The following is a 15,227-nucleotide window of genomic DNA, read 5'->3' on the forward strand; positions in this document are numbered from 1 at the left end:
GCAGTTATGTAACAATGTAAAATTTTATTGGAACAATATTAAACCTCTCTCTCAAAGCATTCATACACAACAAATTTAACTAAACTATAAAGAAAAGTCCTCTACCTTGCAATTTTTCCTCTATTTTGCAATTTTTATAATAATTAACAAGATATTAATTGTTAATAAAATTGTTTATTTTTATAGAACTCTACGAATTTTTTCAGAATTTTTTATTAACTTTTTAGTACTGCATTTTCTCATTTTTACCAACATGAGAAAATATGATATTAAAAAATTCTGAAAAATTCTAAAAAAATTCTTAGAGCTCTATGAAAAAAAAAAAAACAATTTTTGTCTTTTGCAGTTTTTCTGTAAAGTTGATAGTATTTGACTAAATAAAAAATTATTGAAGACCAATTTTTGACAATTTTTAGCAATTAATATCTTATTAACGATTGCGAAAATTACAAAATGATAGAAGACTTTTCTTCTCAGTTTAGTCCATTCTGCCTCTATGCGAAAGATTTATTATTATTTTCCAAACACCTGTATATAATTATATAAAATTACATATAATTATATAAAAAGTTGACATATTTTATACACAATTATATATAATTACATATAATTATATGTAAAATATGTCCACATATATATAATATTATTTCCTGGGATCCTATTTCTGTCTGTGTTGATACTATCAAAGTGTTTGATATCATTTGTCATAGCATATTAATAGACAGACTTAAAAATACGAATTTTTCTTACTCAATTTTAAGCTGGATTCATGCCTATCTGAATAATAAAAAGCAGCCAATTCATAATTCTGTTCCATAGGATAAATCATAAATTAAAAAAGAAATTACTAGAATTCCCCAAAGCTTGGTGTCATATAAGAATTTCTTTTATTTATTTTTTATTTACAGAAAATCAATATAATTTTAAATTTCTATAAAAATAAATAAATATAATTTAAAAATAATGTGTTATAAAAATCGCTTCCTGTATAATATCAAAAAGCCTGTTATGCATATTTCACGTTAAATACATATACATCATTACACGTGCTTGTGATGTCCTCGAACAAAAGGCGTTATGATAACAAGCACAGTTGCTGTCCAGTTCATTCGTTAAGCGTCAAAATGGCGTTTAGGCTGGAAAATTCGTCTGATGAAGAACAACGCGCAGTGATACGTTTTCTAACCGCTGAAGGCACCACGCCAATCGACGCCATTCATTTCATTTTCCATGACACACAATCTTCACCATACATATCGACCATCCCACGATGAATGGTGCCTTCAGCGGTTAGAAAACTTATCATCGCACGTTGTTTTTCATCAAATAAACTTTATTCTTCATTCAAAGAAAATAATTGCTATGATTGTGGGCAAAATATAACATATCAATAACGACAAATTGATTAATATTGAAACCAATAATATCTTATGACTCTGTTAAATGTCTTGATCTTTCAATTTCTAGCGTTCCTTCATAGAAAAAGAAAGTTTCCAAAATAGTTTAAAAGATCAATGTTTTGAATATCAATTAACTTAAGATGCTTACTGTGCTTTATCCCTAGAATTGTTGAAAAAGAAAGATATTGCAATATTGAAATATCTTCTTCTCATTAAAAATATAATTTCAGAACTATATAAAGAATATTAATTTCAGAACTAGTTTATGTAATACTTGCTTAATATATAAGATACAAAGATACAAATAGGATATCGTACAATGACAATGCTTTTCTTGTGATCTTTTTTTACATATTAGATCGAAGAAATACGAAGATATTCATAAATATTATTACGTTGATATATCTGTAAATGTCAGAGACTCTCAAAGTATGGATCGCACCTTATAACTTATTGATAGTTCGACTTGTACTTGGCACATATATGGTCCTTGGAGCAAAATCATAATAGGCATAATAACTCCGGCAAATATGCCGCGCTGGGATTTACGCCACAGAAGTCAGAAAAAATAGAAGGAATGGGAGTAATTTTCCCGCAACTATTCTGTTACATGCCTTTATATTATATTAGTATTGTGTTATGATTTCAGCTTCTTACTGTTAATATTAATGAATTTATTGTGAGTTAAATTGATTTGTCATTGTAGTAAGTAACGTCATCATAAATTATAATCTACATAAAATGATTAATGTAGGGCGTGTAAATGACTTAGTAGTTATTTCATGATACATACGTATAGTAGGATAATAAAGCATGTTGTGTAGCAAAATATAAGTGCTTTGCTTTCGTATTCTTTGTTTAATTTGTTGTCTTGTATCCCATCTGTTTGGGATATACGGCATTTTTAGCGGGATTTATGCTTAAAGCATATAAAGTGCGCAGATTGAATTCAGAGCACTAAATGCAATAAATGCATTATATGTATCTCATGTCATAACACTTGTAGAAAGATTATAATTATTATTTATTACTTCATATACATATTTACCATTCTTATTCCTTAATAAAACTTTATAAACACATTTTATAAATTATTGTGTCATTATATATCTTATTTATATGAATTATTTGTAAATTTTTCGTGAGCTATACATATCCCTATGAGTAGCCATATATCTCACCCCTATGGCAAAAATGCAAGGGTTTCAAAAAGATTATTTTTTAATATGAAAAATAAATATTTCGGATTTCTAATATTTTTTTCATAATAGTAGACAGTACAAAGTGTTTATTGATATAGTTTACTATAAACATAGTAAATAATACTTAATAAATTACGTTTTTAATAGGTGCGGCATATGTACCAGAATTATCCTAATATATATTCAAATAACAAATGTGAACATGTAAGTTAACTCGATAACGCTAAAAAACTGCCACATTTGCAATAGTTCAAAACAGACATATTTGGTAAACAAAACTTTTATATAAAACTATTGGTCTGTGTTCTGTTCCTGCACTAAAACTTTTTTTCTCGCTTTTGAAAAATATCACAACATATACCTTTCACTTTAAATTCCAAAAGTATATACTGATTCAACCATAAAAACAGACATCTTATAAGGTATGGTGTTAGTAATTAAAAAAGTCGTTGCATTTTAAGCACATGTTTATTTCAACACACATTAAGTTTAATATGCTTCTAAATTACGAATAATACATTTCTTGAAAAAAATTTCTCATAATATATTCTGTTACGAAATGTATATTCTGTTTGGCGTATCGATTTAAAAAAAAAGTTCTAAATCGATGTTTGAACAAAAATTCAACAAAATAGACAGCTGAGTGTCTTTACGCGAGTGTAGTAGATTCCGGTGACAAATATAGTATAATGGTCTAGGATTAAGTCTAGAATTAATTGAATAATACTTTGACGAATGTAAGCGTTAAATTTTAAATGTAAATATTGATTATTAATTAAATTATTGTATAAAATGTAAATGGGTCATGATACCATCTTTTCTGTTACATTAATATACATTGCTTAAATTCATCGAGTTTAAACGCGCACTCGGCTCAATTTCTATCTTCCTATCACATGGCAACGATGCTATTTTCAGATTTAACAATGTAGAAGTATCTTAGTTCTTATTTATCTAAAAGATTATATTTTATGCTTATTGTTGTAAAATTAAGAAAGTTCAAACTCCATAAATTTCAGCAATGTAAATTAAAATGTTTTATACACTTATATGGATCACGTTCCACTTGCCATATTGTACCTTTAATTGCCTATTTCTTACCGAACAATTCAACAACTGTTTCATATAAAACTAAAAAAATAACATATTTATCACTTACATCGTTTCATCGTTATCTCAAATTTATTGTCTGACGTAATTGTCTCTAAATTTACAATAGAATATATAAATGAAACAATATCCTGATTATAATATTCTGAATATATTATATATGTGCATAGAATTCTACATATCAAAGAGAGAGAAAAAGAAAAAGGGAGAGGATTTATATAGACGAAACAATTTTTATTAAATCATCATCATTTACATTAAATCATCATTACTTCACAATTTATTACATACTAACAAATATATGATATAATTTAAATTGTAGATTGGCACATTAAGATTGAGTATGTCACTATCAATTAACATTACAACCTGTTTTTAATTCATCCTCTACCGACGACCGTCGCGTAACGGTGTAAGATTCCTCGCGTACACGTGGTTTTCGGATTTCATGATGTATTATATCATTCATGATGTTTCATTATAGTTGCAAATAGATGGAATCTGGCACATACTCAAAATAATAAAACAATTTTCATATGGTAATATGCAGAAAATTTTAATCATAATCGATGTTTATTGACATAAATAATAGATAAAAATTACATCAGCTTAAATATTTGTAATATTTGTAATATTTGTATTAAGTTATAAATAAATTTATAAATTAATTTATTATTTATAAATTATGCATCAATAATATGAAAGAAAATAGTTAAAAATTAATGTGTGATTGAAGAAGTATAATTATTTCTAATTTCTAAAGAGTTACTGTAAGTATAATTTAACAATACATTTTAATTGTATAGGTATCAATATCTGAAGAAATTATTAAAAGTATTTCTATCAAAACAGTATTTATTACAGTACAATATTTTTGGATTGGTGTGTTATTTAAACATCTCAATAAAATTGATTTTTGCAAAACAAATATAAAAATATAAAATATATAATAAACTTATCACTATTATTATTGTAATTCTGATAGACTCGTGAATAAAAAATAAAAATAATATAAAAATACAATAACCTTTAGACATACCATACTACCAAATGGTCACGTTTTACAGACCATAAATAAAGAACAGCTGGAAGCTAAATCTTGTATGCTTCTTCTAACAAAAGCGGTACAGATAACACTGTGTGACGTAATGAATCATTACATCCTTGTTATTTGCTAATGTTAAACAAAAATGGGATGTTGTGCTGTGTCGCTTATTGGAAGGTTTACCTTACCTATCAATAAATTCTTTTTGTTTGAAAACAGGAATCATTTAAAAGAACAATTCTATTGAATATCAACAAAGATATAAAAACATTTTTCATTTAACATAATTTTTAAAAATAATTAACTACATTTACACATCATCATTAATCTGGTTTAATAATGTAGTTATAATTCTCTAAATGTATATGTATATCTCTTGAAGCGCTTTTTATTTATTTTATCATAACTGAATATAATGCTTTATTTATAGACTGCATTATAATCACCTTATTTCAAGTTGGCAATATACTTTTAAAACGTTTATACTTCCTTCTTAAAAACGGTTTCATAAATCTACATTTTTTTACTAACAAATTCACTAGTATAAACTACCCTTTATACAACATTTTACACTAGCAGTTATAACTATTATTACTAAATCGAATTATCATGTAAATGTAGTTATTGATAAAGATACTTTTCAAGAATGTTATAAAATGTTTAAAAAGAAAAAAGTATCAATTATGAAAATATTTTAAACGTATTTCGCACGTGTTTTAAGCTTTTATACATCATTTAGAAATCTATATATATTTGCATTCTCTCTTGGGACCATCTATCTGTATCGCTTTTGGGGCAAGCGAGACCAATTTAATTAGACGGAAACGTAGTTACAGACCCGAGGAGTATAGCGAGAGAGACAATATTCTCGCCGGAGCATCACAGAGGGAAAGCCTGCGAAAACGCAGGCGCTAAATTGCGGTGAAATTTGCAAAGAGATCCGTCTCTTCGTGATAGTAACGCGTGCGACACCACCGGGCCAATTTCCCTGTGGCAATTCCTCACGGCATCGGGGGTGAGAATACGTCAATCTCGACGAGGCGATGGTGATGCGATGGCTGAAATGTTGCAATCGTTTCGTGGAATGTGCACCACATACGATAGACGAGCGACAATGAGTTCACGAAACTATAACAGAAAACGTATGTAGCATATAATTAATTTTTCCGACTGTAAATATTTTATGTCTTTTCATATGATATACTATAGGCTTTCTTTTTCTAATGCTTTGTTTCATTGTTTATTATTTTTTTTATTAATAAAGATACATATATAATATATTTGCTTAATATCGTTATGTTCCTTAATGTTTGGCATTTCAATTGAAAAAAAAAGGTTTACAATATGTTTATTTTATAAAAGTTATTAATAATCGAGTTATAAATAATCGGGAAATATGTCGTACCACAGTGTGCTGTAATTCAAGGGTCAGTATTCTTCGCACGGGTTGTTGTTACACGTTAATTGAACGAAAAACTTATACATATGTGTCGATTAAAAGCAGGCTGAGCAGGCTTCAATGGTATAATTTATTAACATCGTGGAACATTTGTTTAACAAACAAAAATTGTTCGCGTTTATCGATATCGTTCACGAGACAAGAGTTGGTTCGCACAAAGCTAGCTGGCACATTGCCGAACATGAGAATAAATTCTTGTCGAATATTTATTATTTTCTAAACAAGAATCTTCAATTTTGAAGTTATTATTTGAATATTTTATTATTATATATAATATATTGAAAGAACTAATTGGCTGAATGTGGCATAGCATTTTTAATTGGTTGCAGCAGCCAATTTTTGATTGCGTTAGCCTACCGAAATCCTATATTGACATTGCGAATAGGCTAACGCAACCAAAAATTGGCTACTGCGGTCAATTAAAAATGCTGTGCCGTATTTTTCCAATTTGCTGTAGCAGCCAATCTTTTCTTTTAGTATACATATGTATAATTAGCATAAATAAAATTTAATTGCATTAAATATAGTTTCATATAAATATATGATTTTTGTTTTTTAATAATTCATCGTGAAGAACCTCGAGGATAATTGTAATTACCACAATTTAACTATTTATAGTCATTTTCAATTATATATCTTGTAGAACTGTAAATATGATTATTATTACTAACGTTACAAATAATAGTGATAAAAATAAAGCTCCTAATCATAATTATTTTTACCGTAGTAAAAATTAAATCTAATTATTGTCATAAATACCAAATATTTTTCTTTCAATGTAAAGATCTAAAAAAAAATTCATTTTTATGTACAACATTTTTTAAAAGTATTTACATAAAAACATTTAGTATAAATATATCTTTAAGTTAAATTATAATTAAAAAATTTCTCTAAATGATCTTCCTAATCTAATTTTCTAGCATGACGATTTAGCCAGACATGACAATCAAATATATAGCAGTAATATTTATCTGCGAACTGACGTTTCTTCGCGCTTGAGATTCATACAGTGCACATCTGATATACGTTCAATAGAAGACGAGAAGTTCGCCAATTGACCCGATAATTCGTTCTATCAGACTTTTGTTAGCTGCAGCAGAGCGAACAACGTCTTTCTCCGTCTCCGGTGCGGCGCAGCGTAAGAACTAAGAGTACCGAGCACCTATGCTGCTTCGGAAAATAATCGAAGATCTTCTCTGTCGTGTTCCGTGAACCATAGGAAGAAGCCGTGTAAATCAGATTAGACGCCATTTTGAAACTAATGAGTCAGGAAACGGGACTGAATCAAGAGAGGAGAGAAGGAGAGAAAGAGTGATTTCTCTCTCCACTGTACTCCACTGCGACTCCTCTTACCCTCCTTCGTCTTCTTTCTCTAACCTCGCTTCGCCTCCGACCTCTTCCGCTTCCTCTGAAATTTCCAAAGCATTTCGCTCTTATTTCCCTTTATTCCTCCTCTTTGTTCTCTTATCCCGTTCTCCCATCCCCATCCCCGTCTATATCCTTTCATCCATTGCATCCTGGATCGGCCTTCTGTCCCGTTTGCGTCCTTTTCAGTACTTGCAAACAATAACGCATTCCTGTAGCCGCGGTACGGTAATTAACCATTTGTTAGACGCTGCGGAAACAATAGTCCTCGTTTACTTGCGCGTTATCTCCTTTTACTTGTACAATAGTACGCTGGTATAGCATGATTAGCTTTAAAACAAAAACAATCGGGATTTGCCGTTAAAAATACGCTATTTTACAGCGTTCGACAAGTTGATAAATTTGCGAAACAACAAGATATTTTACTAGGTGCAATCTAATTTGCAGCTCTTGTTAATCTCAAACGATCGAAATTTCGGCAAGAGGCTTTTCTCTATTTTTCTTCTATTGCATTTGCCTCTCATTTCTTCATGAAAATCAAAAATATGCATATTTGTTCTTTACACGTAATTTATGAGATTTTTCCTTTCTTATCTTCATTCTTTCTAACAATATCATAAAAAGTTTTAATTTTTACACATACACAATTTTTGAAGTCTCATACATTAAGAATCTATAAAGCCTCCTTTGAACAATAATAATTCGTATCAGAGTTCAGCATAAAATTTTATTACAATATTATTACAATATTACATTAATTTTATTTGTAATCTTGTACAATATAATATAAAGAAATATATTATAGATATCACGCACATATAAAAGTACACGGAGAAAATTTTCTTTTAAAATTTATCCTGAAAGTGCGGTAGTTGTGGTACGATACAATATTTTAAAGATTTTTTACCATGCATTTTAGTAAAATCAAACTTATTTTATACTTTATTGTAGTATACTTTATTAATAAATGAGACAGATTTACATTAAAATTCTTGGAAATATTGTTCCGATCATATTTTTCATATTTATCATATTTTTAAGATAAACTTTAAGAAAAAAAAATTTATATTAAAACACACATACCTTGAAATTCTTTTTCATTTGCATACAAATTAAAAAATATATTTAACGCGAGACATCTCTTAATAGTTATAAATAGAAACGCGATTTCTATTTTAAAATTATTTAACCCAAATCTAAAATGAATTTCATATTTCGTGAAAAAAAAAAGAACAGAAATAAACTCCTTATTGTAATTTTATTTAAATAAATTCTAATAAATTCTAACTAACTCTCTAATGTCGAGTATGATATACGATGTGAGATTTTTATCGAGAAAAGGAAATCATTAAAAACGTTAATGGTTAAATATTCTTTTCAATAGTTACACAAATGCAAATTTTACTTTTTTTTATAATTTATAAAAGAAGAATAGGTTTTTGTATGCCAAATTTGCAAGAAGAAATACTGTATATATTGTACTATTACGTGAAATACTGTACTATTACGTCAAGTTTAAAAGTTAAGTAAAATGTGATTAAAGTTTCCTAAAAACACATTTTTAAAAATTAATTTAAAAATATACATATATTAGCTCATCTTTTGTAAAGCAAAATTAAAAATAAAACGATCACATATAGGAGCAATATTGGTTATAATGTAAAAAATTACTTTTAAAAATTCGTAACTAGCGAATCCATGAGCAAGAAATTTCAAAATAGACTCAAATTATTGTTTAAACATTGTATTTTAATATGAAAATATTAAACCTTTTTACCTCGACATCAAATCTCTTGTGCGCTTTATTTTTATTTTAGGAATGAGTTTTAGTCACACAATATCAAATAGAACAATTGTCTCATGCAGTCCCAGTATGAAACCAAATAATAAAAATTTCAATATCGGACTTAATATAGGAATAAGAGATCGTATTTCACAAAAAAATTATTTCATTAATTTAATAATATAAATAATTATAATTTTTATGTTAATCAAATAAATATTTTTTTACAAAATATGATCTTTCATTTCCATATATCTAATCTATTATTGAAATTTTTACTATTTGCAATGTTTTCGCATTGGGATTGCATAAAGTATTTTAATTGTTCTACTTGACACTGCGCAACAAAACTCATATAAAAATTATACAAGAGATTTAATATAATACCGGTAAAAATTTCAATATTTTCATATTAAAGTACATTATTATGCATAATTTTGCCCTTTTCGAAATCTATCGCACATTGGATTCGTCATCTATGAATTTTCAAAAGTAATAAAAAAAGCTTTTTCACAAAATTCCATTCCTTTTCATAAACTCAATATGAAATTATATGGAATTCTTACTTACATATTCGGACTCACAAAAATACAAGAAACTATTCTGATTTTTGAACCGCAAAATGTCATGTAGACTTGTGTTATCTTATTCATGTGCTTAATAAATGTTATGTTAGATATAACAAGTTTTTGACTATTTGTAAAATTGATAGTGTCTATAATCCTCAGTTTCCGTGATCTGACATACCTTCTCCAATATCGATTATCGCATTAACTCTCATCTTTAGCAAAATATTACGGACACACAGTGAGAGAGAACGGTATGGTAAATTTCGTCTCTTATGTGATTTGACCTATTAATTTGTTATTCCGTCAACGACTGTGCTTGTATCCGTTCTCTTTTGCGAAATTAATTTCGTCCGGTCGTGTTAAATCGGAGAATTTAATGAACACTTCCTTTTAACTGATAAAATTTGCAGTTTACGACGTTTGTTTGCATGCGAACGAGATGAGAAATGATAGTTGCGCTTAATCGTTGAAATTTCTAGCGTCTACTAGCATGCAGTGAAAATTTTACGTGTATGCACAGAGAAGAAAAAAAAACTTTGACTATTAATCCGAGAAAATAGTGTCCCGTGCGCGCAGTCTCGTCCGCGGCGGTGGCTGCTAATCAGGATGACGTTAAGCCGCTTAACCGAGCGTGCGAAGCTAAATGGTGATAATAAAAACAAGCGTGCATAAATTGTACAAGTGAGACAAACGATAATTTCCAACCATTCAATTAGGGATTTAATCCCGTTTACAGATAGGATATTCAAGGCAGAGTCTCTTCCACTCTCTTGTGTTTCTGCCAGTCATCTTCGAATACAACGTATTCCGCCGGGCTGTTTAATTTTAGTCGACGATACACATTTATCTATAAAATACATTTAAAAAACATGCGAAATTAATTCATAAACATAGGTAAAAGTATAAGAGTATATATAACACTAAACGAGCACTAGAATATGCTTGATTAAATGCAGCTTACTTTTTCTTTTTTATATGCAAAAAATGTAACGTTCTTAAAGTTAAAATTTAGAAATTTATTAAAATAACGTGTTAATTATTGTCCAAAAATGTGATTGTTTATAGTAATTAATTAATATAGTTATATATTTATTATTTGTAATAATTAAATATAGCATAAAAGAAATTATTTATTATCTATCAAATAAATAACCATTAAATTAATTATTTGTTTATTAGATAATAAATATTTGTTATATTTTTAATATAAATAAGTAATTAATTTAAGTTTGATAAGATAAATAAGAAATATATTTAATTATTTGTTCATTTGAAATATTATCACTTCCCGATAAAAAATTTTTTATGCACGAATATGTATCAACATACATAAACACGCATAAATATTCAAAAATGACAATTTGTCATTTAAAGTGAGCAAGGTGGCTACTGACACAATGTATACGACATCGTTTTTTATGATATTATTTTAAATTATTATTGTTGAAAAAAATTTTAATATTTATGATAATCACAATATATATGACACCGTTTTTATTTGTATTTTTATAATATCATTGTAAAAATGTTGTATTCATGATATTTTTGGCTATTCTTTATATTAGGTGTTGGAATTAATTCGTAGCGTTTTTTAATGAAAGAATGTTATTTATTTCACATGAGCATTAAAAAATACATTAATGAAAGTACTTCCCATCACTTGTAAAACGCTACGAATTAATTCCAACACCTAATATATATTCTTATATATATAAATATATATATATGTAATACAAATAATAATAGTAATATGAAAACATTAAAAATAATTAAAAAGATAATTTTCGCATTATTTGTTTTAGAAAAAATTAGGTTTGAAGAATGTAAAAAAATTACTTACGTATAATTATACATAAATTTATGCATAATTATGTATGAGCAATTTTTTTTACATTTTTCCCACACTTGTTTTTTTCTAAAACAAACAATCCGAAAATTATCCCTTTAATTATTTTTTATATTTTCATTATTATTTTTACTACACTAAAAAGTAATTTTACAAAAGAAAGAAGGATGTATGAACATATATAAACATATTTTACATATTGGGAATGTGCATTAATTTTAAAGGATTTTCACTAACTAATATTATCGCATCCATATTGTTGCTATCTTCATGTTCAAAGCACCATCATGTGGCGATGTGACTTTAGTTTTCAGTATGTGTCATTTTGCCGAAGTATAAATAACATTGTTTTTTTTTAACATTGAATATGTAGAATTTTGTGCCAACAAAACGCAATTTGCGGGAAGCTTTGCTTTTTTGCTTCCATTTGAAGAAAAATACTGCCGAAAGTCAACGAATGCTGTCGAAAGCTTATGGTGATTATATTCCATCGATTTCAACATGAGTACTAATTTCGACGCTATAAAAAAGGTGATTTTGACACGGAAGATAAGGAATGTCCAGGCTAACCGAAAAAGTTTGGAGATGAGGAAGTAGAAGTTTTATTCGATCAAGACCCGAGTCAAGCGCAAAAAGGACTTGTAGAATCATTAAATGTTGATCGATCAACGATTTCCTTTGAAAGCCATTGGAATGATTCAAAAGCAAGGAAATTGGGTGTCGTACGAGTTGAAGCCAAGGAACCTCGAAAGGCGCAAAATGACTTGCGAATTATTGCTTCAAAGATACAGAAGAAAAAGTTTCTTGGATCGTATCGTGATGGGTGATGAAAAATGGATACGATAATCCGAAGCGCAAAAAATCATAATGCAGGCGAATCATTAATATCGACGGCAAAACCGAATATTCATGGCGCCAAGTTCATGCTCTGTATTTGGTGGGATCAGCTGGGTGTAGTATGTTATGAGCTCCAACCCAATGAAATCATCACTGGGGAACGCTATCAACAACAATTGATGCAACTGAGCATTGAAGCAAAAACGACTAGATTACGCGAAAAAACACGACAAAGTAATTTTCCAGCAACGCTCAGCCACATGTTGCGAAACCGATCAAGAAAACGTTAGAAGCGCTTAACTGGGATGTCCTATCATACCCGCCGTATTCTCCAAATATTGCTCCTTCCGATTACCACCTATTTCGATCGATGACTTATGGTTTGTCTGAGCAACGCTTCCATTCTTATGAAGATACCAAAAAATAGGTCGATTCGTGGACAACCTCAAAAAATGTATCGTTCTTTCGACGTGGAATTTATCTATTATCAGAAAGATGGGAAAAAAGTAGTGGCTAGTGATGGACAATATTTTGAATGATCAATTTGTAACCATTTTTTCACTATAAAGCCATATTTTTACCAAAAAATCCTTTAAAATTAATGCACACTCCCAATATAATATATAAATTGTCGCAGGTGAAATCGAATCTGTTCACCAGACCGGAAGAGCAATATACGATTGCGGACGCGATAATGAAACTATACCAGACAGATTAGTACCAATGCTCTCCTGGGCGATATATCTACAGCTAATTACCTGCTGCGTCACGCTTCCGCGGTAGGAATCCTAATTATTCCTTACATTATCTCGATTTACATTATCTCGGAGTTGTTTGAGACAACGAGAGAATTTAGTTGAACAATCAAAGTGAACTGGAATCTTCGTGAGATCAGATTTGAAGCGGACAAATCGCGGTCACAAATTGATCGAATTCCCAAATTAAAATAGGATAGAATACAAATTTAACTTGATTCAAAACACAGAAAATCGAAAAGGAATAAAATTATTTTGCACAGACACATATATATAATATATTATATATATATATATATTGTATAAAACAAGATACGAAAATATTTAAGAAATAAAGTAAACCATAATATAAAACATAAACAATAAAATACAATAAAGTTGTACGAAATTGTGATAAAAAATGATGGGCGCTTAACAGAAATACAGGGTGGGCCATCTATTGGTACGTTTTTGAATTTCGTCGTATGGCAACACCGAACGAGCTACAGACCCGAAATTTTGACAGTTTATTAGTCATACCGTCCGCGGCACGAAACAACATGTTTTCTCTTGAAGAGCGTTTTGAAATTTTAAAAACTTATTTTCAAAGTCAGTGCTGTGTCGCCGAAACTGTACGAATTTTGAAAAGAAATATGGGTCGTGATAGAGCACCCACCGAAGGAGCTATACGCAAATTGGTGAGGAAAGTTCGTGAGAAAGGGATGTTAGTGGATGACATTATATTACGACTGTTTTGAGTGAAATTGGCGCCGAGGTAGTCCAAAATGTCATTAATAATTGGGGTGACCGAATGGCATACTGTAAGGCCAGTAGAGGGAGCCACATGAACGAAATCGTTTTTCATTCTTGACGCGGATACTTTTAGCTTCACAACAAAAAAAAAATTAATAAAAAATATCAATGTATGCTCATTTGATCGCATTTTTAAAAACGTACCAATAGATGGCCCACCCTGTATGATTAGTCATTAAAAATTGATAATATTGTTTAACAAGTTTCAAAGTCTAATATTTTTATATCATTTGTATTTTTACATCACATGCATTACTTCTTATTTTTATTGTATTACGAAGCACATCTTTAATTGTATAATGATATTAAACGATAATTTTTAAGAAAAATTAACAATAATTTTTGAGAAAAATTTACGTTTATTAAGAATTGATTCAATTGGATGTACGTGCTGCGTACGATAATAATACATAAATACACATATCTGTATACTCACGCATATATACATATATACACGCGTGATCATATAGACACAAAATGCAATCTTGCCTAAGCTAAAATAAACGAAATTATTAATTGAAAATACGTACGTGTGTAAATTCCACTGTGCCATTTACGCAAGTATATGTTAATATATCAAATAATGTAGATATATTATTAAATATTATACTATTGTTGCTTGTTTTGTAAGTAATAATCAAATTTTCATTTTATAAATTTTAGAAAAATATGAAAATTTATAAAATAATAAAATATTAATATTAAAATGTATTAAATAAAATTTAGAAAAATATACATAAAATTAATGTTTACCTTTATCTGCTAAACTAAAAAATTAAGTTATATTGTATATTAATGCTTTACGTCAAAATATTTTAAATAAAATATAATTATCATAATTATCTATCTATATCTGAACTAACAAAATTTATTCGTAAAATTAATTTGTTTCGTTAAATTATTTCTTAAATAAACAGAACTCTTCTTTAACAGAAGAGTTAACAATAAGTTTCTTTATTATTTAATAATGAATTAACAAATCGAACGTTTGAATAAACTGCTATTACTATAGCTAGTTACCATGGCTTTAAAATATAACTATATGTATATACAGTCTTCTACAG

At 28.6% G+C, this 15,227-nt stretch overlaps 1 long non-coding RNA gene across 1 annotated transcript; it reads left to right on the forward strand.

Annotated features, from left to right (window-relative positions):
• The first annotated feature begins 5,700 nt into the window (after positions 1–5,700).
• LOC147910330 (uncharacterized) lies at positions 5,701–14,282 on the forward strand. Its single transcript, XR_015544691.1, has 2 exons — positions 5,701–5,899; positions 13,254–14,282. It is a non-coding gene; the product is annotated as an uncharacterized LOC147910330 (long non-coding RNA).
• Positions 14,283–15,227: the final 945 nt, after the last annotated feature.

This window comes from Acromyrmex echinatior, chromosome 3, assembly GCF_024713525.1.
Source record: "Acromyrmex echinatior isolate Ae372 chromosome 3, ASM2471352v2, whole genome shotgun sequence".
NCBI classification, from domain to species: domain Eukaryota; kingdom Metazoa; phylum Arthropoda; class Insecta; order Hymenoptera; family Formicidae; genus Acromyrmex; species Acromyrmex echinatior.